The sequence below is a fragment of the Pteropus alecto genome, unplaced genomic scaffold (assembly GCF_000325575.1).
Source record: "Pteropus alecto unplaced genomic scaffold, ASM32557v1 scaffold76, whole genome shotgun sequence".
In the NCBI taxonomy this organism is placed as follows: Eukaryota; Metazoa; Chordata; class Mammalia; order Chiroptera; family Pteropodidae; genus Pteropus; species Pteropus alecto.
In genome coordinates, this window is record NW_006443138.1 from 11,340,169 (window position 1) to 11,368,102 (window position 27,934).

Consider the following 27,934-nt stretch of genomic DNA (forward strand, 5'->3'; position numbering starts at 1 on the left):
ACAACCTGAGGATGGCTGCTCTTTTACCTACACAAAGACCCACCTCGAGCTTTGAGGTGGTCTGTTGAAAAATCTGATTAAATTTGTAGCCAAGGGTCTTTCTCTTTACCAGCCTTTATTTGAAGGGAGAGTAAAGGGATTTGCTTCATTTTCTATTTACAAGTCAAACGAAGGGGCTTTAGATGAGGTTCTTCCTGTACGCATTTTCTTCTAAAACATTAAGTGCCTCTATTTGAGTTGCTGTTCTAAATTTACATGGCAGGCATAGAAATAGACAGTAAGCCAAATTTACTTCTAAATGGGCCAAAACTTCATTTTAAAATAGATGCAAATTGTCAGGAAATAGGAATGAAGCCAGAAACATTTATAAAGCAGAAGAGTATATGATTTTTTTTTTTTTAAGATGAAAGTGAAAAAAAACAAAATTAAGGGAAATCAGACAGAGGGAGAACCTGTAACAGTGGGATCTTTTTGTTATTTCACTTATATGCTTAGAATAACTGACTTGTTTGAAGCAATTTGACTTAATTTATTCTTAGTGCAAAGCAAAAAATAAAATATGGGACTTTGCGATGGAAATTAACAAGCAGAAATGATAACAACAGAATTTTTCATTCTATTACGTTTCATTGGACACCCCCATTGAGACTACTTACTAACTACTATGTAATCCTCATGTTTATAAAAGGACATGCTCATGATTTTCTGATCAGACCAGACAGAATAAAGTCTGCAAAGTACAAGCGGTTTCTTCACTCTATTTCCATAAACAACAGGATGATTATCAATTAAAGATGCTCTCTCAATCTGCTATGAAAAATTTCTGTGTTTGAAGCCAGTTGAATTTTTATTTTACCAAATCCCTTGTTTCCTATATGCTCTTCCACAAACTTTTTCAGTCTTGGATAAACTTTTTTGAATGAGACACATGTCTTGATCCTTGAAGTTAGTTGTAAGCAAACTGTAGAGGGATGTGCCTGAATAATAAGGCTATGTATCTTCTGTTATCATGTTAGTGTTGTATAACATTAAATTTCTCCTTTTTCTTGTCTCTTTACATGTTTATTTTCTTTTAAACCAACTCGGATCTGCTTGACTTTGTGTTTACTTTAGTTCTATTGCATTTATCCTTTAACTGTATTGTTTCAGAAAATGCAAGCCATACTTTAAAAAGAGTACTCATAGTACTTCTGTAAGGATTATCTTAATGGCTTAGTAGAAAGAAAGAGGAAAGGAAAAAGAAAAAAGTTCAGTGAAAAAGAAAATTGCAAATCATTCCTCTGTTTTCCTTTCTTCTCATTTTCCCTTCTGGCTTTCTCAAGATTGGGGATGAGAGGATGGGCTATAAGGGGAAAGAATACCAAATAGCCTAAATTAAACAGAACCTATGGGGCCTGAAAAATAAATCAACTAGAAAGGAAGAGAATAAATGTAATCACGTATAAGTTGATGAACAGTAATTAGCTCTCCCAATTCTACCCTAGTACTCGGTAATTTATTTTGAGGATTTGAGTATAAAAAAATATAAATTTTAAGTTTTCTTCTGTTCACTGGAGATATATTCCTTTATTCATTCAAATGAAAATTGAGGCAAGCCTCAATTTCAAAAGGTTTCTGAGTAAATTAAAGATCTATACAATTATTTATAAAGAGAGTCAATTGAATAAACATAAAATTACAAATTGACTTATCAATCTTGGTCTTAGATTTTTTTTGTATAACTCATTTTTTATGATTCTTCGTATAAGCAAAAAGTATCTTTTACTCACTAGTAGGAAAATGTTTTGCTTCATGTACTTGCAAGAAGTATTTAGTGACCTTATGTTATTTTAATCTAGTGAACAGCCAGAGGTTCAGTGTTTTATATTAAATGAAAACCAGATATTTCTAGAATATTGGGCTCCCAGACTGCCATTTTTCTCTCAAATCTACACAAGGATAAAGAAAGGAAATAAATAGGTGAGGAGGAAAGAAATTAATTGGGCACCAGACATATACAGATCCCAGTATGTACTAAATGTACATTGTTTGTCTAGCACAGTGTTAGGCACAGATGATAAGGATGTTACAGAAAACCAAAACTATGCAAGGAGTTTGCCCTCTAGGTGATGAGATGGATATATTCATGTCAGTTGGCTGAAAAACCAGTGCAGCAATGAGAGGTGTCGTTAACAGAGACTTCGGGAACTCGAAGTCAGGAAATCAAGAGTGAGCCCTGAAGGTGTTAAGATCACTAAGAAGTCTTGAAATGAGGAAGAATGATTGTGACTGAAAAGATTATCATTATTTTCCTACATGGGAAAGTGAAGAGAATGACATTTTGGTGAAAAGAGAGAGAGAGAGAGAGAAAAAGAGAGAGAGAGACCCAAGAGCGTGGTTAAATCAAAGAATAAGAACCAGGCTTGGCTGGAATGGAGCATTCAGGCTGGATCACTGGAGTAGATAAGAAAGAGCAGAATGAAGGATTTTGGAGGACTCTGGAGGCTGGGTAAAAGAGTCCAGGGAGAATAGAGTCTAAAATTTGTTTTTGTAGATAGTGGGCAATAGTCAAGGGAAAAAAAAGGTGCCTGGAGACATCAGATTATTGAATTAGGGGACAAATGTTTTTATTCTGACAAAATTAAGGAAGTGAATTATTTTAAAGAAATCTGGTCTTCTGGATTTTCTCACTTGCATATACTCTTTAATTACCAGTTGTTCTGGACTTAATGTTTCACCAATAAATAATACCAGAGTAAATTAATATTTATTAAATAATCTACTGTATGCCAGCCTCCCTCATATAATTCTCATAACACTCTATGGTATGTTAGCATACTACGTTATGATAAATTTATAGATTAATGGATTTCTGGCCCAAGATGATAGCACTAAATGATGAGCAGGGATTGAACCTGTCTTCCAAAGGTAAATCTGTCTCTTTTCTCTATTTCATTCCATTTCCAATCTGTGCTAGACTCTGGGTTGAATATTTATTTTAAAACCAAATCAGCATTGATGCACAGTTACACATTAATATTTTTATTTTAAAAGTTATCTTTATATAGTTGGAGACAAATAATTTTAAGAATTTTGGTAATTCCCCACAGTCACAAATAGGTAAACTTTCCAATATTTAAAAAATAACCAGTAAGAAATCAAATATTTGATAAATATTTGAACAAAGAATACTCATTTAAAAGTTTATTATGTGTCAGATTTTATAGAAATTACATTTTTGCTAAAAATTGAAATTTTGTTTGGCTTTTTTTATTTTACTTTAAGAAAGAATTATAATTGGGATACGTAGTATGCTTGACTCATTTTTAAAAGTTGGATCCTACAGAGCAAAACAATTTTATCAGAATAAGTTTCAATGTATCCTCACATAATCTAATTTTTATGTGTAAAATTAATAAAGATAAAACTATGACTGGTATATATTTCATTATTTTAACAAATATTTATGAAATGCCTAATATGTAAAAGCTAGATGTGGTGCAGGTCTCTGAGGAAAATAGACTTTAAGAATTTGGAGATCATTTCACAGAGAGTGATCAAAAATGTCGAAACCTCAAGTTCACATAAGACTTAAATAAGTAACATAAATAAATGAAACAGACGATATAAGATAGGAAGTGGTTCAATTTAGGTCGTATGTATATAAACACTTCATTTTGAAAACAGCCATTTGTTTAAACTGGTTTGCATATTTAGATGGTCAGAGACAGTTGTATGCTGTTAAAATGTTTAATAGTTGGCTCTTTAGGAAAAAGTCTTGAGTAATAGTATTTGCCTAGTACTGCAGGGCAATGGCCTAGAGAAGCCACTAGAGGGATGTCTGTTTTCAAGCCACTTGACCAGTTTTAAGCCATTAGGGGATGTCACTGAACACGAGCAGGGAAGAAATGCACAGCAGCTCACCATTACACAGTATTTTTACCATACAGATAAAATAGACACATATAACCTCAAGAATACAGAAAATAGTAAAATGCAGTAAAATAATTAGTAAGCGATACATTTTAAGTATTTATCAGTTTTCTTTAAAATATAATGTAATCATGTTTCTTTCCATCTCCTTTTAAAAATTGGCAGTATTTAACAACCAGATCTCAATATTCCTAAAAATGTAACAATTGGCCCTTGTGAGCCAGTACAAGTTGTCTTTAGTGCACCACCATGAGATCAAGAAAGAGAAAACAGTCACAAAAAGCCAGAAGAATATTTAACTCGCAAAGACAAAAACGCCTAGCCTATATGATTCATGCATATAGGAGATCAATTAGAGATTCATTAATATTTATTGAGAACTTATTAACTGCCATGTAGCTCTTTATGTTTCATTTCTTATTTATTCTTCATAACGGTCTTATGAAGTTGTATTACTATTATCATTTTATGACATACGGGTAAAGAGACATAGAGAAGGAAAATGTTCCTGGTAGGAAAGCAGAGATTGACTCCAGTTTTGTTTCACTCAAATGCGTCTGCTCTTAAAAAAGTATATCCCCCCCGCCACCTCTACCCCGCCAGTGACATTACAACCTTCAAAGGGTCATAACCCTCAAAGCCACTCACAGCTCCAATTTAAAAGAGCTATGAATTTGCTCCCCTATCAGGAAGGTCTTAATTAGCAAAAATTATGGGAAGTAAGTAATTATAAAGATTAAATCAAACTTCACTCTGATCCTCTTCCATCTAAATTTTAAGAAAGAGTGGGCACTCTCCTCAGATGACTACGTTGTTTACCTTCCATGCACTTATTTTCATCTGGGCTTTCCAATTTCCAAAGAAATAAATACAGTTTGGTACAACTACCAAACTGTATTTATTTCTTTGGAATAATTCTCCCCACCTCCCCCGCCCCATTTTCTAGATTTCCAACGATTGTTCTGGGAAGGGTGGGCTCAGTTCTTGTCTACCTGTCAGAGTGATTAATTAGATTTAATTTCATGTCGTGTTCTCTGCCATCCTGTCCCTTCCTCCTATGACTAATAACTCTTCTACAGAGTCCAAACAAATGGTCACGGTATCTAGTTTTTATTTTTGGAAGTTTTCCCCAGCCAAAGTGCATAGAACCTCTTCACAGACAGCAGTTTAGAAATTCCTGGCCAGGATTCCTGCCCTTAACAGCCGCACTTGATATGGCTAGATGGCTCGTTGACTGATATCTTGGGTGGCATCATGCCAGCTCAAAAGTTGTCAGACTATTTGAATCAAGAATCAGCACTGGGCAGTGATAAATATAGAAGGGCAGCCTACAAAACAACTCTGCGAGGGGTCATATCTTCTTCAGGAAGTGCCTTTGTGCCAGCACTAAAGCATTAACACCACATGTCTTTTTCTACACTTGACATCTGTGGACACTTAGAGTGTGTGACAAAAGGAGGAAGTGAATGAGAGTGGAAAGGAAGACAAGAGAGTTTATAGGTGAAGCTACTAAACCAGAGAAGGACGAAGTAGAGCTTGGGCCCAGAAGTACGTCCCGGACTCCACCTCATCGAATATTTTAGTGTGTGGTGTGAGTTCTAACGACGGGCGCCCGGTTTCAAGGCCAAAGCTTAGCGCAATTGAAGAAAGAAGTCAGGAACAGGCAAGTCAAAGTCCGTTTCTAGCCATGCTATAGACCCTCAAAAAGAGTCCATTACCAACATGCCACATGGCCACCAGGTGAAGACTTTGGATAGGAAACCGTCCCACCCCTTCCCAATGAATTAAAACATGTCATGAACCCTGATCACTGGTCTCTCGAGGGGGGCAAGAAAACGTGGTTGTCCCAGAACCCAGAAAAGCCTGGCATAGCTTTAATGAATTCCTCAGTGAAAAGAAGATGTTTAGTAGTCTAAATATGTGCGTGAGCATGGGAGGACTTCAGTTTCGGGATTTGTGAGACTGAAACTCTTCCCTGTGACTAATTTAAGTCTCAAGGTTAACAACTGGTCCAGTATCATTTTACAGATAATCCTCAATTTCCTCATCTGTAAACTGAGAATAAAATTAAAACATACCTCGCAGTGTTGTTATTAGGCTCAAATGATTTATGCAAAGCATTTTAAAATGGTTAAAGTCCTTACAAATTATCGTCAGGATTTTGGGGAGCAGCGTACTCCTTTGTAAAAATTAATTGCAACACTTATCTCCATCATTGGTCATTTTTAGAAATCATATATAAAAACACATTTTATAAGTCATGACTGTTTTTAAATTGGTAATGTTTAAAAGAAATCATCTGGGGATACTGTATCTTCAGACTAACAAGAAGCCATTGTACTTTCTAAAAAGTCATTTCATTGAGTTACCTTCAGGACCTACATACAAATTGAATAAAAAGTCAGTCTCAAAAATCACTGCTCATTCTAAAATAGTATCTGCTCTATTTACTTGACATTTACTCTAAATGACTTTTGGCTCAGATACAAAGTCAAGTTCATCTTGAAAGGAAGATATTTGCATTATGCTTCATGGTAACAATTTCACATAACCTTACCATTTGAACCTCCCTGTGGTTCTTTAGGCTAGGCAGGGTACATGCTCATAGACCTAATTCGTGAAGAAATTGAGGGCCAGCAAGGTAGAGATAGAGCTTAATGCAAACCCTGATTTCCAATTTCCAAAGGGATTTCTTATTCCAGGGAGAAATTTTCCCCCGTTCTTTGGGTTGTTCCCACTGAACTCCTCAAGTTAAAAAAATCACTTTCAAAATATACTTGCAAAACATATTTTGAACAATGATAACACTACTGGAATATAAGGACAGTCTCCCAGAGTAGCCATATTGAAATTTCTAACATTTTCACAAATGTAAGTCCTGAAGTATTCATTTAAAAATCAATTGGTTGGAATTTTTTTTATCTTGAATTCACCTAATGCATTATCTATTTCTAAGCCTCTCATTTTTAGAAGAAACTGAGGCTCAGCGGTTTAAGAAACTCAGAATATTCATTGATATTTAGGTGAATTGCCAAGGTCACACAGAAACTCAGTATTAAATTATGAAGAAATACACAATGAATCCAGAATAGCTTTTTAGAAAAAAACAATATGGTAGTAAAAAAATAATAATAAAAATGCCCATATGTATTTAATATTATCAGTGTGAGTTTATTTTTCATGTTTGGACTTATTTTCCAATCTTGAAAATTCGTTCTATAGTGATTATATTTTTTTCTTAACATGACAAAATTAATTCCTAGCAACTTAACACTTCCTCAGGAAAGCCCTCATTCTCTCCTCCATCCACTATAAATCCTTTCTGTGTATTCCACTAACACTTGGTTTATGACTCTGTTCTAACACTGACACGTTATCCTCTAGTTGTTTTTTTTTGTATCAGTCTCCAGTGTACATACTATGAGTTTCTTGAGGGCAAGAATTCTTGCTGATTCTTCCTTCCCAGAACCTAACATGGTGTCTGGTACATAATAAAGAATGTTCAATAAATGTTTGAAGAATGAATGAATGTATGTAGACAATTTAAACTATGAGACAGTGTTAATAAACAAAAGGGAGTTAATGCCATGTTAACACATATCTTGCCAGATCGAGTGTTTATCTATTTACTATCTTCTCTTTATCTCTTAGAAAAGTATCAGGCATTTTGATTCTGAGTATTCTAGAGTATGCTGTCATAGTCACCTCAGAAGGACACTGCATGAGGATTATTGTTGTTACTAGAATTATTTTTAGTAATTCTATTTAGTCGAATGCATTCCTTTGTGGGGAATTCAAAGTGCTTCATTTACATGTTTGCTTAATTGTCACAACCCTGTGAGCTGTGTAGGGACAGGATTATCACCTTATTTCATGAATGAGGAAGCTGAAGAAGCTTGACTCATTCAAAGCCATTCAGACTGCTTTTATGAGAGAAGATTAGAAATGCTTTTCCTATTCTTGATGTTTCTATTGTGTAGAACTGCCACTAATTTTAGCGGTGGACTAATCAAAGCTTGACTGCTACTGAGAGACTCAAACTTGGATACTTCACAATTCAAAGCTGCCAAAATCAAGAATATACTGTATCAGGTTTGTTTTACACTGACATGTAGGGAGGGTCTGGAGCTGTTACTGTTAGTTCTTTTCTCAGGACAGGTGACATAATTTGAAGGGTGCAAAGTAAAACTGCGGGTTCCTTTTTCAAAATTATTAAGAATTTCAAGATCCTGCAGAGCATTAAACCTTTCTAGGATTTCATGGTCATGAAAGTTGCTTATCCTTGCTGTTCTCCTGTTATCTTCCAAATCCTTATAAAGTTTTACCTAACTATTGCTCCATCCCTTATCTTCAGTAACATTCTATTCAGCATATCCTCTCTGCTGGCATTGGGGTGAAATTTCTAAAATAAAAATCCATTGAGGAATTATCTTGTTTAAAATCTTTCAATAATTTTTCATCATCTCTAGGATAAAGTAAGACTTCTTAGGCTTCTCTCTCATTTATCTATTACTGCATAACAAACCACCCCCAAATCAGAGTCTTAAAATAACAACCACATGTTTGCTCACAATTCTGGGTTTGCCAGCTTATCTGGGCTCCCTGTGGTATTTGTGGGGCTCCCTCATGTGTTTTGTGGTTAAGTCGTAGGTCAAGTAGGGACTGGCAGGCCCTGGAGGACAGTTGCCTGGAGCTTTCGACTGGGGTGCTCATTTCTCCTCCCTGGGACTCTCCAGCAGGTTGGCTGGGATCTTCCCATGACGCAGCTAGATTCCAAGAAAGTAAAAGTGAGAGCCGGAAATGCTTCCTAAGGCCAGCAAAATGTCACCTCTTCCACACTATTGGTCAAAATAAGTCACAAGACCAGCCCAGATTTGAGAGACTACAGAAATAGATTTCACCTCCTGATGGGAGGAACGGCAACATCACATTGCAAAGAAGTGCGATGGAAGGACTGTGAGGAATTTGTAGACATATTCTGCAACCCACCACACCTTGATGTGTGTTCTTCCTGACCTATGCTTGCTGACTTCTCTTTCCTTGTTTCTATTCCTCTCATGAGACAATGTTCTAGCCTTGATAGTAAGATGATAATGATAACGACAACAGATACTGCTACTGAATACATTTTTTTCTTGAACACTGTAGCCGATGTTGTGCACGTCACCCCCCAAGTTCCCTATGATGGAGATATTTTTATTCTCGTTAGAGATGAGGAAACTGAGATGTTCAGGAGCTTAACAGGTCTTGCAACATAGATGAACTTGAATTGGGATTCAAACGCAGGTATACTGATGGCAGCATCCATTAATGTTTTACTATTCCACACAACCGTACCAAAATATTTACTGTGTACTCACATGCCTTTGTGACTCACATGCTGTTTCTTTTGCCTGAAAAAGCCTCCCTCTGCCTCTTCCCCCTTACTTTTATTTTTGTCCCCCTCTCCACACATCATGAAAAAGACATACACAGATCTTCATGAAAACTCTAATTCCTCCAGGCGGAGTAGGTGACCCACTTTAGTATCCTATGCAACCCTTTGCTTATCTTTTTCTCATTCTTGACCATTCGCTCTTTCAGCATAGGAATCTTATCTTATTTTTCTTTGTATCTCCCATGCTTAGTGTAGTGCTTGGCTTATAGCCATCATTTGATAAACGATTATTGAATGGAATTTTTAAGAGCATGTTAACTGATAGTTAAAAGTATATTCAGGCATATTAATACTTTGCACTGAAATAAGCAATTGACTGAGTCATATGGTCAAACAGTTGTCTGTGTAGAGTTGTAGAAAATCTTTGGCATCTGCCAGTTGCATCAGACCAGTCATTTATTCATTTATTCAATTATTCAAGCTTCTACATGCAGGATACTATATACTTTGAAAAGGCATTCATGCGTTTAGTCACTCATTAAAAAAATAGCAGATACAAAAATCAACCAATTTTATGTTTAAATGGCCTTGGATTCTCTGTTTTGTTTTTGTAATCAGCATTGTGATCTACACCATAGGTTAGCTAACTTGACACCTATTCCCAACTCCATTTTTTCTTGATTGACTTCACTATTAGGGCTGTAAATACTATATACTCAATTTCTCAGCCTCCCTTGCAGATATGGGTAGTCATGTGACACAGTTCTGGTCAATAAAACATGCTTGAGCAGTTTTTGTGAAAATTTTCTTCTCTTTAGATAAAGTGTAGACATAATTGGCTTCATACCTGTCTCCTCTTCTCCCTGCTGTGAGTACAAACATAATGCCAGGACCTGCAGCAACTACCCTGGAACTACAAGAAATAAGCATCATGCTAAACACGGCAAAGTGTTGATTAAGACAGAAAGAGCCTAAATCTTCCATGATGTGGTCGAGCTGCTGTCTAAACCCCCAGATGATATATATCCAGACTTCTGGCCAAGTGAAAAAGAGAACCCTATTTGTTTAAATGAGTATCTATTATAGTTAAAGATCAATAATAACAATACTGTAACATAAAGCCTAAGAGAGCAGGGATATTTGTGTGTTTTGTTTTATTCACTGTAGTATATCTCCAGAGCTTGGATCAGTGACTGACACATAGTAGGCATTCACTCCATATTTGCTGACTGAATGAATAATGTAACTGTATGGAGAGCTATTTCCTGAATTGTGTCCTTGATTTACTTCTGCAAGATGCATTTTCAGCTCTGTACCTAATAGCTCTTAGAAACCTAACTCAGCCACTAAAAATGCATTGAAACAAAAGTATCATGAAGCCTCAAAGGAAGTCAAAGAAACGAAACATGGGAGCACCCCAGATTTGGTGAAATTCTATGCTCACTTTACTATAAGATCACAAAGTCTACAGTAAGAGGATACTGGAAAAGGGACCTAACTCTCATCTCTAAATAAAAAGCCATGTCACTTGTCTTACCTGGGTTCACCAGCTGCCTAATACTGTGTGCCCAAATCCCTAACTCTATCTCTCAGGCAGGATATGATCTAATAAGAAGGTTGGCCCCAAGCATCAAAATGTGGTCTTAACATTTTTAGTTTATCTTCTCAACATTTTATCATCAGGAAGATGATAGAAGTTCATAAGGCAGAGAGGAGCTAGCTGTTGAACTTTGGGCTTTATACTCACAGGTACTTTGCTCTCTTTCACCTCTAGAATCTCCTCATAGACCATTGGGGTAAATTCCATTCTTGAATAATTAAACATAATTCATCATCCCTCTATCTCTAAGAGATATTTTAAAGGGAAACTTTTTCTCCTATTAATCCACTCCAACAAAAACATCTTGCTTTGTTTTCAGCACTCATTATACCTGTGAAAAAAATACCTGTTGTGTGTACAATTAATTATAAGCTATCTGTTGGTATGAGGAAAACAATGCTGATGTAATATGCCGATGTCAAAATAACTAGGAATGAAGTTCACTAATACTATCAACAATTGATCTGTCACCCTCTGAAAAAATATTATCAGAATCACCACTATTCTTCTTCTCTATTTTTAGAGATTTCTAATGAAAGATTTATTTTGATTCTTTAAAACTAGTTCTTTGTTAATCTTTATAACTGCTTTTATGCTACAGAAAACAATACCACATACATGACTTACAGTGAATTTTTGTGCTATAATGGTTCTGTCTGTAATTTCTAAGGAAAGAAGTCACTCTCAGGAGAACAGTCTAAACTGCTTCAACAATTTGCTTGAGAAAAGCCTGAAGTACTAGGCTATTTTCATTTTGTTTTTAAAATAGAAACACATGCAGCAGTATGAACTCAGTGTCCGTGAACGTGTCACATCCCAGCCAGAAGACATGAAGTTTTTAGTTTTTTTCACAAGAATTACTTCAATACTAAGAAGATCTTTCAGTTCTTCCTTTCCCTCTCTTTGGAGTTCATGAGCTCTAATAAGTACAAATAGTATGCTTTGACATTTCTCTAAATTGTGCCAGGATGTTAGTTATGAGAAACAGATTTCGAAGTTGTTTGCTTCGTGGTTTTCCTTTTGTTTTCCATTTGGGATTTCCCCCACCTTGAGCACAGGTCAGTATACCTGCCTTTGGTGAATTTGTATCAGGTTTACCTCTGCAAAAAAGTAATTGGATTCCCCCGTTGATTTTGACCCCTGTTCTAACCTCAACTATTACCCCTTCTTCAGCCTAAGGGAGAGCTGAGCTTTGTTTATGAGGTAAAAAGCAGGGAAGAGTCAACTGACAGATCAGGTGCGGGCGCTAATGAAACAGTGAGATCAGGTGATGGCAGCTTCGATACCTTTCACAGGACACTGAGCAAGAATGAAGACTCAAGGGCACCTTTCAGGGAAAAGCTGAGGGGAGGATTGTATCAAGGGCTTGGCTATGCCGAAGTCCCTGTCGGCCATTGTCTTGCAGAAACATTCCCAGCTGTGCAGCTGGCCTGGTTTATGGAAGGATGGAGATGTGCTGCAAATTCTTTTATAACCATGCAGGGGGTTAGACATAATCTACAAAGCAATGAAAAATATGAATATTTCACAGAGTACATCCCAAGCTTAGCCTCCCAGGAGTACCCTTTTTATGAGTCTGTGGTTTATGCTCCTTTGGGCATTGGAGGTTGGGTCACTATTTTGGGAACTGACAGTAGGAACAGTCAGCTCAGCTGTGTTCTTGCTCTTGAGTGTATGGAAGCAGTCACAAAATTTGGCTTCTTGATCTGAAATGACACCTGATATAAAACTGTCCCCTAAGGAGGTGTCAAACATAAAAATTCAACAGAGAGGAAGAAGCATGAGTCCAGCCAAGCATGCACGCTGAGCAAAGACTGGAGCTGGTAAAAACGAACTCTGTAATGACTTTTAAATAGTCTCCCACAGGCTCCATTGGGAGACTGCAGCTTAGTTAGTAAATAAAGAGATCTCTAGAGGCCATGTCAAAAAAAAAATTTCAACAGACATTTAAAAAATACCTAACATTTATTTGGTGTGTCTGTAAAGAGACAGACACTGTGTTAAGTATTTTTCAAGCATCATCTTATAAGTTCATTATTCAATTCTTTGAGGAAGGCATTGTTATAATCCATATATTACAGTTGAAGAAATTGAGGTATAGAAAAGCCAACTAACCAATGAATGGTTAACCCAGGTCTGTCTGAGTCTAGGGCCCCAAAACTTTAACTGATAGACCCTGTCAAATATTTACTCACAATTTCAAAGACAAGCATTACATCAAATAAAATTAAGACATAATAATCTGGAAAATGTGAATAGTCACGAACCCCTAAATGGAAGTTTATAAAGACAAATCCTGAACTATCCCATTAGATAGCCAGCCAGAGTTGAGTTGTACATGGATTCAAAGAAATTTACATGTTTGCCCCACGCTGCAATTAACTTCAGAATAACAAGTTTTGTCAACGTGACTGTCTTTCTTGTATTAATTTTAAAAAATACAGGCACCATGCCCTTTTATTGTTTTGCATTTACCAAGATACTCATGGGACCGATACTGCACTACAGGCCCTCTTCTCCCACCTATTCAGTTATTTTTGATGACCTAACACTGTTATATAAAAGTACACGTGCTGTCAGAATTTTTCTTGTTAACAGTTACTTTAACTCACATTGTTAAAAGGTCAATTTCTCCCAAGAAAAGCACTGGGTGGGTTAGGGGAAGGCATTTTCCAAGTGCTAGTACTTGAACAGCAGTGCTTGTTCTAAAAGCACTAATATTTATTTTCTCCACTAGAGGACAGTGCTTGAAAGAATAACAGTCCTTACCTCTGAGGTTAGGCAGCATCAAGGACTGGAACAATCCTCTCATTGTTACTTCCCCTAACCCACATGCAGAGCACATGAAGATTTTATATCTTTGAAGGCAAAAAGAGAAAGAAATATGTTTGCCTTAACATGGCGCAGAAATCAGTGATGATGCTGTCTTAACTCGTTGAGCACAGAGGAGAGATACCAGTAAAATTTAATATTTAGAATTGCCAAAAAAATAAATGAAAAGCATCCTTATAAATATAGGTGAAATCTTTTTGCAATAAACTCTTAAAGACAGGATATTTGTTGAAGCCGTGATCAAATGCTCAGAAAAAATTTCTGTTGCTCTGGTTTGATCATTAGAATTTACCTTGGTAACAAGTTATTTCGATAAACATTTTTTTTTCCTTCATCAGTCTAATAGTCACAAGTGGTATACAGTTCAAAATACAAGCTCACAAAAATGTGTAATGTTATGTAATGGTTAAGTTTTGCCCTATGAAGAAAGAGATTAGTGCTGGAAGGGCAGTGGTTAACACTATTTTAAGATGGACTTAAAGGCTATAGAATCTTGCCAAGAACCTCCTTTGGTTGCCTGCTCGAATCTTCCAATAAGAGTGTCACTAACTAGACAGACAGCCAAAGGGGAGGCATTGTTTCCTTAAACCATAATTAAAGCCGACCATCCCTAGGTCTTGACTTCTGCTTAACAAGGTTGCTTAGGACCCTGAGGGATTCACTGAGGATTCATCTGTTTCAAAAGGGGCTGATAGAGGTAGGAGAGGGAAGGAATACCATGAGAGACTCAAGTAGGAGTTTATCAAAGGGGACCAAATCCAAACTTCCCATTTTTCCTGGAGTCAGCCCATATGATTCACCCACCAATCAACAAGTAGTTATTGAGTGCCTACAGAGTCAGAGAACTGGAAAATATTGGAGAGCCTGGCACAGTCTGGGTACTGTAGGAGGTTATAAAAATTATCAATCTTTTCCCTGTCCTGGAAGAATAATGAATACACTCATTAGTACAAATGGAAGATGAAGGATGCAATGAACGTGGAAAGGTTAGATGTGAGGATGGGGGAATGGAGGGTACTAGTCTCATCTCAATTCAGTAAAACAGGGCGCCTTCTTTCTATGAGCTTATAGTCTAGTGGAGAAGACACCCTGACACCCAATTAAGCATGCACTTCCCTAGTTGGAGAGCAAATCTATCTGAGGAGTATTCGCTCAGTGAACACTGGGTATTCACTCTCATTCAATTTCTGCCCTTGACTTGAAAGGAATAGTTCTGGGAACTCCCAAAGCAAGATTTGTAGCAAAAATCACCATAGTCTGGAATATCAGGATTTTTGTCCAACCCTCCTCCGTAGCTGTGTGACTCTAAACAGCCCTGCCCAGGACAACTAACCACTCTGTGCAACACCAATACAGTTTTCCTCTTTGTAGAATGAAATCACTAATGAAAATAAGGGTAGAAATCATTCTGAGCCCCTTACAGAGCTATTTCAGTTAGGGACCCATTATGATCTCCTAGACTTCACTATTTTCAAATGAATAGACTTTGTTCAGCCTTCATTTTGGATATACAAAAATTTAGCTCCAGACAAATGAAACCTGGTTATTCACATTTCAAAGGATTTTTAACATTAAAAGCTGAAAGCAATTTTTTTTTTTTAATTGGCTTTTTTGCCCCAAATGAATTAACTGCAGTTGTAGAATGCTGTATCTGGAAGAGATTTTAGAGATCGATCCGGCACACACAAACTCCTCCTTCCCAATTTATAAATAAGGAAATAACAATCAGGCTGTTTTCCCTGAGTCAAGAGCGAGTTTTTTGGAGAACTGGAACTATGCCTTCTGATTCTCAGCTCTGTAAGTTTGTCAGCTGAGAACTACAAACGCACAACTAAAATCAAATATAAAGTTACAATGAATTTAAAACTATCATGTTATTAAATGAGATTTGCTTGTTAAAGAATTCTACATTATAAAACTATTCAGAAATATGTCTATAAGAAATATTGATATACCACTATCAAGAGTAACAAAAAATGTATGTGCAAACACTATTTGTTACATGCAGTCACCAGCCCACCAGATTATTCCTAGTCTTATCAAAATCAACATGGCAATAAAATGTCTCCTTGTCTTTCCAGTCTCCTTATTAAAATGCATTAAATTTGTTTTTCTCGTATGCAGAAAGATAAGGTTATTAATTACAGGAACTGCTTATCAGCAAAATGTAAAGTAGCAGGAGATTCATTTGATCATTTAGCTAAGGAAAAAGGAATGGAGGAAGGAAGAAATTCAGAATAAAGGTAAGCTTCAAGAATTGTGGGGGGCTAAAAAAATTAATACTTTCCCTCCCACCTCCTAAGTTCTTGTAGCTGGGCTAATAATTAAATTCACTGACAACAGGAGAAAATCAAATGTTTAATACATGCGCGTAAGAAATCCACATAAGCATGAAAATTCCCAAGACAGTGAGGCAACACTGGGTGTATAAGACATTTTGTACAAAGGAGAAGGGAGGGGACAAAGTATTAGATACCGAAAGTGAGAATGAGAGATTTACAGATAGTTGAGGAAGAGCGAACCTACAGGGCAGGAAAATTCTTGCTGGAATCTCAGAAACGCTGGGACACGGGGGTGGGGAGTGCGGGGTGGTATAGTAAATGTGCTTGTAGTCTTCCCGACCGACGCTAAGGTGTAAGTTCCTTAAGGCAACTATGCAAAGACTCCCTTCCTAAAGCAGATTTTCTATCTGAATCTCTTTTAGAAAAAGAGTAAGTAAAAACTCTTCTCGAGTTTGTTGATTTTAGTTTGAAATAATCTGCATGCCAGGGTGGCGCATTTCAGGGACATTCGCTCTCGATCCCCACAGTAGGAAGAAAGATTTTGAATATATTTGGGTGTTGGCGAAGGAGAAAAAGTTTAAATTCACAAAGCCTTATGGCTGGAAGCAGCAGATTTTATATAGAACAATTTACAATGTTCTATGGATACTATCTGTCTATCTACCTATCTTTCTCTTCATTTACTGAGAGTAGTTTTCCAGATTTTTTTGAAGCTATAGAATCTAAAATCAAGTCTTATCTGAAAATGTAACAAAAACAGAGGTGCTCTGTTGTGACTGGGGAGAGGCCCGCATCCTGCAGGCTCTGCGTGTCTCCACCTTGTGTTTGGAAAAGGAATAGCAGTGGCTGAAGGCATGGCCGAGTCTCCATGGTGCTGCTTCTGCCAGTTTCAAGAGGAAATGCTTGCCCATCAGCCTGTGGAACAGCCACCAAATAGGCTGCTTCAACCTTTTCAAAACCAGAGGAAATTATTCACTAACATTAATTAATTAAAATATAAAATCCCTCTTATTAATCTGTACTGACTGGAAACACTGTAGCAAAATTAGCCAACGCTCTACGTAATGAATCTTATGTGTTAAACATCCCCCAAATCATAGCCCATGCACAAAAAAAGGATACCTGTGAGCCAGTAAAGGGCAGAGTAGTTCGGGAAGACTTCATTGGTAGCTATTTATAAAGAAGATATCTTGATTTATATTCTATATTGCAGTGGAAGGGAGTAGATTACTATAACCTTATTTGCTTGCATTTTTTAATTATGTTTATTGTGGTAACATTGGTTAATAATGCTTGCATTTTTATTTCTATCAATAAAGACACCTATTTCGATTGTTGCTGAATATTTGTACAGTTGGCTGAGCAGTGTTTAATCATGTATTTGAGCCAGTGTTGGTCTAGGATACGAGGTCTCAGAGGATTGGGACTCACAGCTGCCTGACTTCAATTCTCGGCCAATTGCTATATGTATGAGGCACCTAGGGATGGCGGTGGACCCAGATCCCTTTCTATTGCTTCCTGTTCCTCCTCATTCTCCCTCTGGTCCCCCCATTCAGACTTTTTAATAAGAGCAAACCACTTCCTTTCGTAAAAAGATTGCATCTGCAAAATTTTCCTCTTGAGCATCTGTAATGCAACACTAAAGACTCCATGAAATGCAGATGGTATTTGGCTTTAGCCAAAATAATTCAAAAAGAATTTTGAGGTATAGGGGCCCCACTGCTTGTACTTCCTTGACAAAGTGCTGCTTTCTTGTTTTGTTTTAAATATTGAACCTTAGAATTAGCTCATCAGATTATTCAAATAAAGCTTAGTTAATCAGACTTTAGTTAATCAGTGGCAACATTCTATAGTAAAAGTTAGAAACAAATGAGATAGGTGATTCTCTATGAAAATGGAACAGCAAGGTCCAGTGTCTTCTTAAACATGGGCTCAACTTTCCTCTGAAACTCTTGCAGATTACTTCTGATTCCGAGGGGCCTTCTAGGCAAAACAATGTCATCAAAAATCTGTTCCTCAGTTTCTGCTTCAAGCTAGGGAGTCTTTGTGCTTTCAAAAATCCCTTCAGGTTCCCAAGGAAGAGGATAGTTCTTTGAAATTTATTTATCTCTTAGTAAATTTGGATCAATGTATTGATCCTGAGCAGTACAGTAGTTTTCAGTCCTTGGGCAGTCAAATCAACACTAAGTAAGTTTGTTTTTTCACATGTCTGTATTGGGAAAAAAGGAGTAAAACACACAAGGGAGGCTACTGAAATAAAATGTCACTTATTCTCAGATATAAAGGTCCTTGTAGCTTTAAATGAACATTTGCTTGGAACAGTAATCCATTCACTAACTCACCAATTTCTTCTGTAGATGTTTGTTGGGTGCCTGAGATATGATAGGTGCTGTGCCAGGTTTTAGTTATAATAAATAAGGTACATCTCCTTTCCTTAAGGGATTGTAAATGAGTGCTACGAACACAGAAATAAACAATAAGGACTGATAATGTACAAATAGAAGATGCATGACGTCCTGAGGGAGAACAGTGGAGGGAGACCTAATCGAGCCTTGGACATGCAGATGGCATTGAGATGAGCTGGGTTATGTGAGGTATGTATGAGAGAATGGCAAGAGGTGAGGAGTGAGAGATAATCAGGCACCCGATTTTGAAAGGCCTTGTGCACCAAATTAGTTCATCTGACCTTCATCTGCCCTCATGTTTCTCAAGACTTTGATATCCTGCTGTGGCCCATATCCCTAAACCACAGGAAAAACAACAAATGTCTTCCTGGGTCTTTGGTTCTGCTTAGTGGTGAGTAATTTAAAATATTTGTTACTAAAGGAGTAGAATGCAAAATCTGCATACATTTGTAAGATAATTATGAGAGTCCTAAGATATTTTGTGCTTGTGTTGGATAACATCACAGCGTATCTCTACACCACTCTCCTCTCTGCCTTTAGGGGGTCCGTGTAGAAATGTTTGCGGAGTATATTGTGATGAAAGCTACTTAAGGGTTTTAAACAGACCACTGACAGGAGCTAATTTGCAGTTTTGAAAGACCCCAGGCTACAAAGTAGATAATGATTTAGAGAAGGGTGAGAGTGAAAGCTAGGAGAGCAGCTAGGAGGCTCTTGTAGCCTCCAATATGAGAAATTATACTGACTCTAACTAAGGCAGCAGCAGCAGGGATGAAAAACGTGATTTGCAAGACATTACAGAGATAGAATCAATGAGATAATTATTGGTTCATTCATTTAATTAATAAACATTTATTGAGTGGTTACCACATTCCAGGCATTGTTCCAGGATTATAGCAGGGAATAACACAGAAAAGATCCCTGCCTCCTTTAGGAATTAACTTAATCATATAAATAAATGACAAATGCTCTGAAGGAAACGAACTGGGCACCGTGATATTGCCTGGGGAGTAGATAGATAAGGTGGTCAGGAAAGGGATTTGGAAAAATGAATGGGGAATGAAGGCAAACATCATGGGTGAATGACAATGTCCTACACTGAGACCTGAGACACAAGAAAAAAAGGAAGGAAGATTTGAGTGGAAATAATGTTGAAGCCAGTTTGGGAGATCCATGAGAACATGCCCAGAAGAGAAATATGAAGATATGAAGATTATATACATGTGTGTGTTTATGAGCATACATGCACACCACACACACACACACACACACACACACACACACACACATATCACTCCACACAGAGATGGAGAAGTACTGAAACTAAAGATCGAAATAATAGCATTATGAAGTGAAAGTGAGGTCCCAGAGACTTCTTGAGCAGGTGTGAGGGTTTTAACGAAAGTCTGTATTAGTTAAGAATCATCATCGTGTATGGCATGAATGGCATGTTCGCTCACATTTAGTAGATATAGTTCATGGTTTCATGGTTTGATTTGGTACCTGCACTACGCTGCTTTTATTAGTGGAAATAACACGTATGTGCATAGGGAACTCTGGAACAGTCTGTGCTCTTTGGGGGCATGCTCTAGACATTGCTTCCTCACTGAACTCCTGAACTTCAAAAAGACACCTGCACAATCCCCAGAGAGACTTGAAGCTATAATGAGGCCCCTTTCCAGCAGCTCAGGGAAGCCGTTACAATAATGAGGGAGTCTGGTGTTCTTCCTTGCTAGTTCCCTAGAGCCCCAATTATGGAATTTAAAACCCAAATTCCAAAGATGTATTGAAAAACCCAAATTTTGTCCTCCCCAGACAATGCGAAGCAATAAACCCCAGTGCAAAAGAAGGAAACCCAAGAAACGTTTTTCTGGAAATAAGTGCAGGAACAGTACATAAACAGCTATTTCCCCTTTCCAGCAGTATTCCACTGCGGCTGAATGTCTTTCTTCAACCACTATGGCTTAATAATGTTAGCATTTACATTGACCTTTAAATTGGTCGTTTGGCTGGAGACGGTTTTCTGAGGCAGATCAGGCCAGGAAAGTGTCCGTTGATTTATGCTGAAATCTTTCATAGTTATGAAAGCCACAGACCTCACTTGTGGAGTCTTCCAACATCAACATTAAAAAATACCCCACCTTCAAGAAAAAAAAATGTGCCCACATGTAAAGATACTTAGAATAAATAAAAGTTTCTTTTCTGATGTGCAGCCTTAAATAGATTTTTTTCACAGATTATCCTATTACAGTACATGGAAATGAGTCATCTTTCTTCAGTCACAGGGTATTTGTTAAGAGTGAACTTAAAAATGGTAATGTGCAGGTTAAAAGCTGAAAGCCCGACATCTTAGGAGGATATTGATCATGTTGATCTGGTACTTGGTTATTCAGGGAATAGAATTAGGCTGGATGTTAAAAGAAGAGACCAGGATGTGAAATAGATGGCATATGCTTATCCAAAAGCCATACTCCAGAACTGAATATTGGCGTGTGACCATCCTTGTTTTCCTGATTTTTTGTTTATTTGTCTTCACATGCTCAGAGTGTCAGGAGATTCTTGGCACATGCCCATGCTCAGAGGCTGTCTCTAAACTCATCTGGTCTGTAGCGGTATAGACATCAAAAAGCCCCTAATCTTCTAGGTCCAGACATCAGGGGACGTCTGATGATAAAATATAGGTGTCTATCTGTAGTCTTTTTCCCAGAAAAAATAAATCAGTTGGACTCCATGAATGCAATTCGATAATCATACCTTTCCAAAACAAAGAATTCTATTTGTCAACTTTTTAAGAAGAATCAGCTGATACCCAGCCAGATGAATTATTGAGGGCTACTATATGTCAGTGCCACATTAGGCTGGCACTTTAAAAACAGTTTTAATTTAATATTCAAAAGAAATCACAACATAGCATTTCCAGTTTAAAGATATAATGAAATCGAAATTATGAAAAAATATAATTTGCCTAATGTTACTTAACACTGGCAGGAAGAATATTATAACTTGCGATCCTTTGACTCTAAATACTTTTTTTTTTCTTATTAGATCTCTCCATCTCCTTAGAGAAATCTGAGAGAGAAGAAGATAAATACATTAAAAGAATACCTATAGAGATAGAAAGGAGTGCTGTTGTGGGAGGGTGACCAGCCACCATCAGGAGCAGAACATGCCCGTGCGTTGGCTTTTGTCTTGGTGAATTCATCACTGCTGCAGGGCTGGCTCGATCTTGCAAGCTCAAAATTTAATCTGCTTTATATTCCAAAGTTGATCATTCTACGGTACATCTTTCTTACTCTTTCAAATATCACAAATATGCATATAAAACCAAAACAATCTTTAACTTTATAAAATGGGAACTGTAACATCCAAATTGAATAGACAACTAATTAACTGAACCAGCACACATTCTTCCCGTAGATAAGTTTTATGAGATGTCAAATTATAATCAGAACAACCAAGATTTGTAATTATTCAGAAATATACCACATCGGACTCTAATAGCTATCCACACAATTAGGAATTGATTGCTTGGGCCAAATAATCAATTGGTCTTGATTACTGGACCAGGATCTCAGTCAGTCTTGAATTTTTAGATATGAATAGCCAATGTTTATAGTGCTCTCCTTCTCCCAGTGCCTCTGTGGCTAAATAATTCCTCTTTAATTTACTACATTTGCATAATTAATTAGGTTTTTGATAGTCTTTGAGGCCAGGAACCCATTTTTATTTTTATTTCTTTAGGTTTCTTGAAATAAATTTGTGTTCAGCCATTGTATGTTCACAGCTCAACCTTCAGAGAACTGCCTTTAACTTTATCCACATCTAGCCCCCACCCCCACCTAGAGGAGAAAAGAAACATTTGTAGGTTTTAGCTGTATCTGGGCCAACAAAAATTCCACTTTTCTTTGTGTTGACATAATAAATCAGATAATAAATAAAAACTAAAATAATACTGATTCTACATGCAGATGAAGCAGTTTATTTGGCACAACGGCCCCTTAATCTGAAGCCTCATTGAGAATTTCAAGCAGCTCATTTGCAGCATAAAACTATCATTCTGGGGGGAATTTTTCTCATGAGTAATTATACAAAAATTAAATAAAAATGCTGCCACCAAGTAAATTTGTTAAATTGTACTCTTACTGTATCAGGGCCTCAATTTAATTGTCATCTGTCTGTAAATACAAGAGAAGAATTTGCCATCACTTTAAGAAGATAATGACTGGCAGTTTTCCAGAAGTAATTACCCAAAGAGAGGACAGTATTGTGTAGACTGCAAACACTTGCACAAAGGATATGGTTTATGTATGAGGTAAAGTAAGGGCATAAAAGAGGAAATACTACTTTTTCTTTTTCTTTTTCTTTTTCTTTTTTTAGGCCCCGCAACTCTTGGTTGATCACACAGATTGCAAGGACCTTGTCAGTTTACAATCCCTTAGTTTTTATTTTTTACACCTATGGCACCTGGTCTTCCTAGGTGGTCTCCCATCCAAGTACTAACCAGGCCCGACCCTGCTTAGCTTCTGAATCAAATGGGATCGGGCTTGTTCAGGGTGGCATGGCCGTAGAGGAAATACTACTTTTAAGCTCATTACAAATACCAGGAAAAGATTGGGAAGAAATAGCATCATTGAGGTAATGAAGATTACATTCCAACACATAATTACAATCCTATTTACAGAGAAGAGCATGCTTCAGTTGCAGGCATTACAGAAACTCATCAAATTTCAATCAGGTTTAAATATTGGAGAGAAAAGATGGATGAGAGATAATTGCTTAAAGCAGATCACTACTTTTCTAGTGACAAGATACAGGTGCTGTTGGAACCAAATACTCCTGTTTTTGAGTTCAGGTGAAGTAGAAGCAGGATAGATTAGAGTGAATGGAATGGTGACTAGAGGGCTGAGCTTACAGGTGCAGTAGGCACTGGGTGTTAGAGCAGCAAAGAACCCTCCCCTAGAACAAAGGCTGCCTCTTACTCCCGGCTGGGGAAACTCCTCAGTGGAATTTCTCCATAGCAGTGTTATTTCTGTTCTGATTCAAAACATCATTAGGAATGAAAGATATACTTTTTTAGTGGGAGGTCATTTTGCAACATTTATTTCACAAAAGTTTATTTATGGACCACGCCCTGTAATAGGCACTAGGGATAGACTATAGAACTAACACAGGTATGATTTCTTGTATCCTGGATCTTAGATTATAGTTGGGGAGAAGACCATTAATCAAAGAGCCCTCAAATGAGTGTTTAATTACAGGCAGAGATAAGAGCTATGCAGAAGGTAAAGCTAGGCCTAAGCATGCACATGTCCTCATCTAGGTGGGGTCTAGGGGAAGTTCTCTAAGAAAGTGATCATTGAACTGACTGCTGAAGGCAGAACAGGAGACAAAAAGATGGAAAATCATTCTAGCAAAATAACAGTATGTTAAATACCCATAAAATAGAATATTATTCAGCCACAAAAAGGAATGAAGTACTAATATTTGCTACAACATGAATTAACTTTGAAAACAACACACCGAGTGAAATAATCAGACACAAAAGGCCACATATTCTATGATTCCATTTATATGAAATATCTCCAACAGGCAAATCCATAGAGACCGAAATTAGGTTAGTGGTTGCAAGGTCTGGGAGTAGGGAAAAATGAGCAATAACTCTAATAAGTATGGGTCGAAGAAAATGTCTGGAACTTGATAGTGGCGATGGTTATACAACATTGTGTATTTGCTAAAATATCACTGAACTGTCTATTCAAAATGATTGAAATGGTGAATTGTAGGTTATGTGTATCTTATCACAATTAGGGGGGGAAAAAAAGCAATATGTTCAAAGGCTTTCCTCCTGGCATGAGTGAGCAGGATGCCTTCCAGGAACTAAAAGCTGGCCAGTGTGGCCGGATGGCAGAGGCGATGGGAAGACGAGAGACATGGGGCCAGAGAGCTAGGCTGTGACAAGAGCATGCAAGGCTTGGGGACCATGTTAGAGTCTGGCCTTTCCCTTAAGAGAAATGACAAGCCACTTAAAGTTGGGAAGCGGGGGATTACCAGATGTACATTTTAAAAGATAATCGTATATCCAATTGAGGGTGAATTTTTGTAGCTTGAAAGCAAGACATGGTAGAAAATGGGATAGAGGAAGGGTAAGCGACACAAGGCAAACGGTGATTCCTTCTCAATTTCTGTAGAGCTAATTCTGTCTGTTATTTTCTGGATAGAAATGTATAAGAAGGCTCAGATTATCATAACACATGAAGATATTGCAGAGTGAGGTAAAGCAGAAGCTGATACTGAGAGTAATTATGGAGACTTGGGTGTATTATGGTAAACTGTCTTAATATGGGAAAGCAGAAGAGAAGATTAGCAGACATTTCATGAGTTTTTAAATGAGAAGTCTTGTTGGTCAATATAGAGTTTTATGGTGCGGCAATGATGAGCAGGCCTCAGGTGAGTTTGTCCTCATCAGTGATGGTAATAATATTATTTGTTTCCTACAATTAGTGAGATCTCTTGAAGATGGACCAGGACTTCTGGACCCCAGATTATTTGCAGAATGGTATAGACTGGCCACAAGAACTGTTTGCATTGCACCTCTGAACACCAGCAGCGTGTGCTGCATCAGGGTACAATAGAGGCTATGTCTCGGTTTGAGAAGGTGCTTTAGTAGTAAATATGTTAACTGATGTTAGAAACCAGGTTTCTAAACAGACAAATACAGCATTATAAATGTATGTATTCATTCATTTGTTCCTTTCTTTTCCATTCAGCAAGTATTTATTATTGCCTATTGTTGGGTGCTGTGCTATGTATAAATTTATGACTCACAACTAAAATTAGGTCATCCTATATAAAAACTAAGAAATTAAAAATATAATTTTACAAATAACACACATAAAATAAACTTTCTGTATAGATCATAAGGCTAGAACCTAAGCATTCTTTTTTGCTTTGTAACCAAGTATGTAATAAGAATTATTTTCTCAGTGGACATAGTTTTTGAATAAATAAATTTTAAAAAACTAAAATAATGTTTTGCCCTGGTATTAGAGTTCCATCAACTGCTATTTTTCACCCTCATGATAATGATTTTTATAACACCAGAAAATATGAAATCTCAGGTAAAAATTTGAAAATAGGTCAAAAGATAAAGATTTCTGTTTTTACTTATACACATGTATACTTTTGTCATTATATCCACTGTAAGATGTAAGGCTTTCAGAACCAACTGACGATGGAAAAGTAAATGTTCAGTAAAATCTCACAAAGCAATTTCTCTGTGAAAACAGTTCTCAGAAAGGAAAGTAGCCAAATTCCCATAGCAATAAAGCAGCATGACATAAAAATCCCCAATACCTTGGCTGTTATTATCTAGCTCTGTGATAGAGAGCCTTTCCACTGTCAATGAGCAGATGGCCAGGGTCTGCCTCCTTTCTATGGAGTTGAAGATTGGTTAAAAGTTCAAGAGGTAATCTAATTAAAATGCTTCCTATTGACTCAAAACCAAGAAACTAGGGTAAGAATGAAAAGGTACCCAGTGTTTAAGAAGTTTAAAAATTCAAAGTAAATAGCAATATCTTCAATACAATTCCACAGCTTAAAAATACTTGAAACATGAGATGTCAAAGGAAAAATATTCATTTCTTTTATATAATTAATTGTGACTGAAGTCAGTGGCATATGAAATAAATCTCTAAGAATATGTGTATTTAAAAAAAAACTATGTGCATTTACTTGAAAATTTGGAAAACAAAACAAACTAAAAAAAGAACAATATCAAGAATGTGACTCCTTAGACCTAGAGAAGACTGATGATCTTCTCAAAATTTTTGCTCCAGGGTAGAGAGTACATTAGAAAATCAAATATATAGATTCTTCCAGCTGTTAAAATTCATTGACGCTGATAAGCCTAAATTTGGAAGGCAGCGTTTTCTTAACCGAGTCATTGAAACAATTCCTATTATCATGTACAACTAGGAAAAAATTTGTAATAACCCAGGGTTCATAACCCCTAGGCTATTCATCAATGAGCTTTCAGGGATCTGTGAACCCTCACCCCACAAAACCTTAGGAGAAATCTGATGGATTCTAGAGAGTATCAACTTGGCTAAGTTGGAACTATGTTTTCCAGAATTCCTTCTCTGCTGATTTCCAGGTTAGTGTGGACCTCAAAAGACATTTTATACAAGATTGAGAAAGTGTAAGTGGAACAGCGACTGTCTTATTTTTGTTTTTGTTTTTATTTTTTTAGGCTTGAAAGGCGAGTGCAGGGTACCAAGCACTGTTGGAACTCAGGCATAGTGTTACTTATCTGCAGGCCTGCCTTGTTGGTCTGGGGCAGCAGCTGCGCCCTTGCCAGGTCCTCCTGCCAAATCGGCATCCCCGACTTCTGGACCAGATGCATATTTAGCTCCATGATGGAAGACACCGGCTTATTTTTCATTCTGTTTGTCTTCACTTGCTGTGCTTCACATTCATCTTCTCTTCCCAACCGCCTCTATGTGGACTTCAGGTGCCACCACCAGACACAAAAACAACTTTACATCCTTCCTTAGACCTCTTAACCAGCTCCCACAGTCCAATAATGTCAGATCCTTATAATTAACTATATATTTTTTTCATAAACATATATATATATATATAAAATATAAATATGGTTTTGCTTAAACCCTAACCGATACATTGTTTGCCAAGGCATAATTTTTTAAAAGCTACAAATGTAACTCCAAGCATGAGAAAGATTTACTTACCTTATAAATGAGGGAACCAGCAAGGTGGCGTTAATTCAAAGAAAGATACAAGAGATCAATAAAAGAGGTCAGTAAAAGAAAGAAAGCTGGAATGTTTGGCTAAATTAGATTCAAAACTGGTTAATGTACCACATGATAATCAGAGCATGGCCTTTGGGATTATCTTCTCTTTTGGAGAGAAATAATTTGCACCTCAACTGGACAGAAATCATTTGCTTCTCTTCAAATTTCTACAAGTTAAGATGTATTTTAGAGCAATGGGACCTGATTAATAATAAATAGTAAATCATACAAAGCTACATCCCTTAAATTCAGGCTTGTTAGACACTACTCTAGCAAACCTTGAAATGACAGTTATTCTTTTGCTTTATTTCCAAATTTTGGATCCATTTATTAGCACGTTTATATGCATTTTTCTGCAGAGAACAGCTATTGTCCATATTAAAGGATTTATTATTTTTTTAAAAAGAGTAAGAAATATGTAACTAAAGAGCAAAATGTAACTGATCTTATTAGAATTGTGTAATAGTTGCAAAAATAAGAATATGTTTTATCCTGGAAGCTCTTATATAGTTGAATTTTCTCCTCCCCCCACCAAAAAAAAAATCCTCAAATTTCCCATAAATTAAAATACAGCTATAAAATCTGTTCTTTTGTTATTATTTTAAGCTACAGTGTTAACTATTTACTTAAACAATTGCCAACACTTACCAAGTGTTGCAGCAGGCACCTTTACATACATGGTCTTGTTGAAGCCTCATAACCTCGTGATGTAGGTGTCA

General features: G+C 36.9%; 1 long non-coding RNA gene and 1 pseudogene across 1 annotated transcript in view; one reads left to right on the plus strand and one right to left on the minus strand.

Annotated features, from left to right (window-relative positions):
- The window catches only part of LOC112472255, a 62,255-nt gene that overhangs the window by 24,651 nt on the left and 9,670 nt on the right, over nt 1–27,934 (plus strand). The window contains exons 3-4 of the long non-coding RNA XR_003043589.1: nt 18,443–18,597; nt 26,654–26,988. This is a non-coding gene — a long non-coding RNA (uncharacterized LOC112472255). The remainder of the gene's footprint in view (nt 1–18,442; nt 18,598–26,653; nt 26,989–27,934) is intronic.
- Nucleotides 22,858–22,975, minus strand: LOC112472353 (annotated as a pseudogene).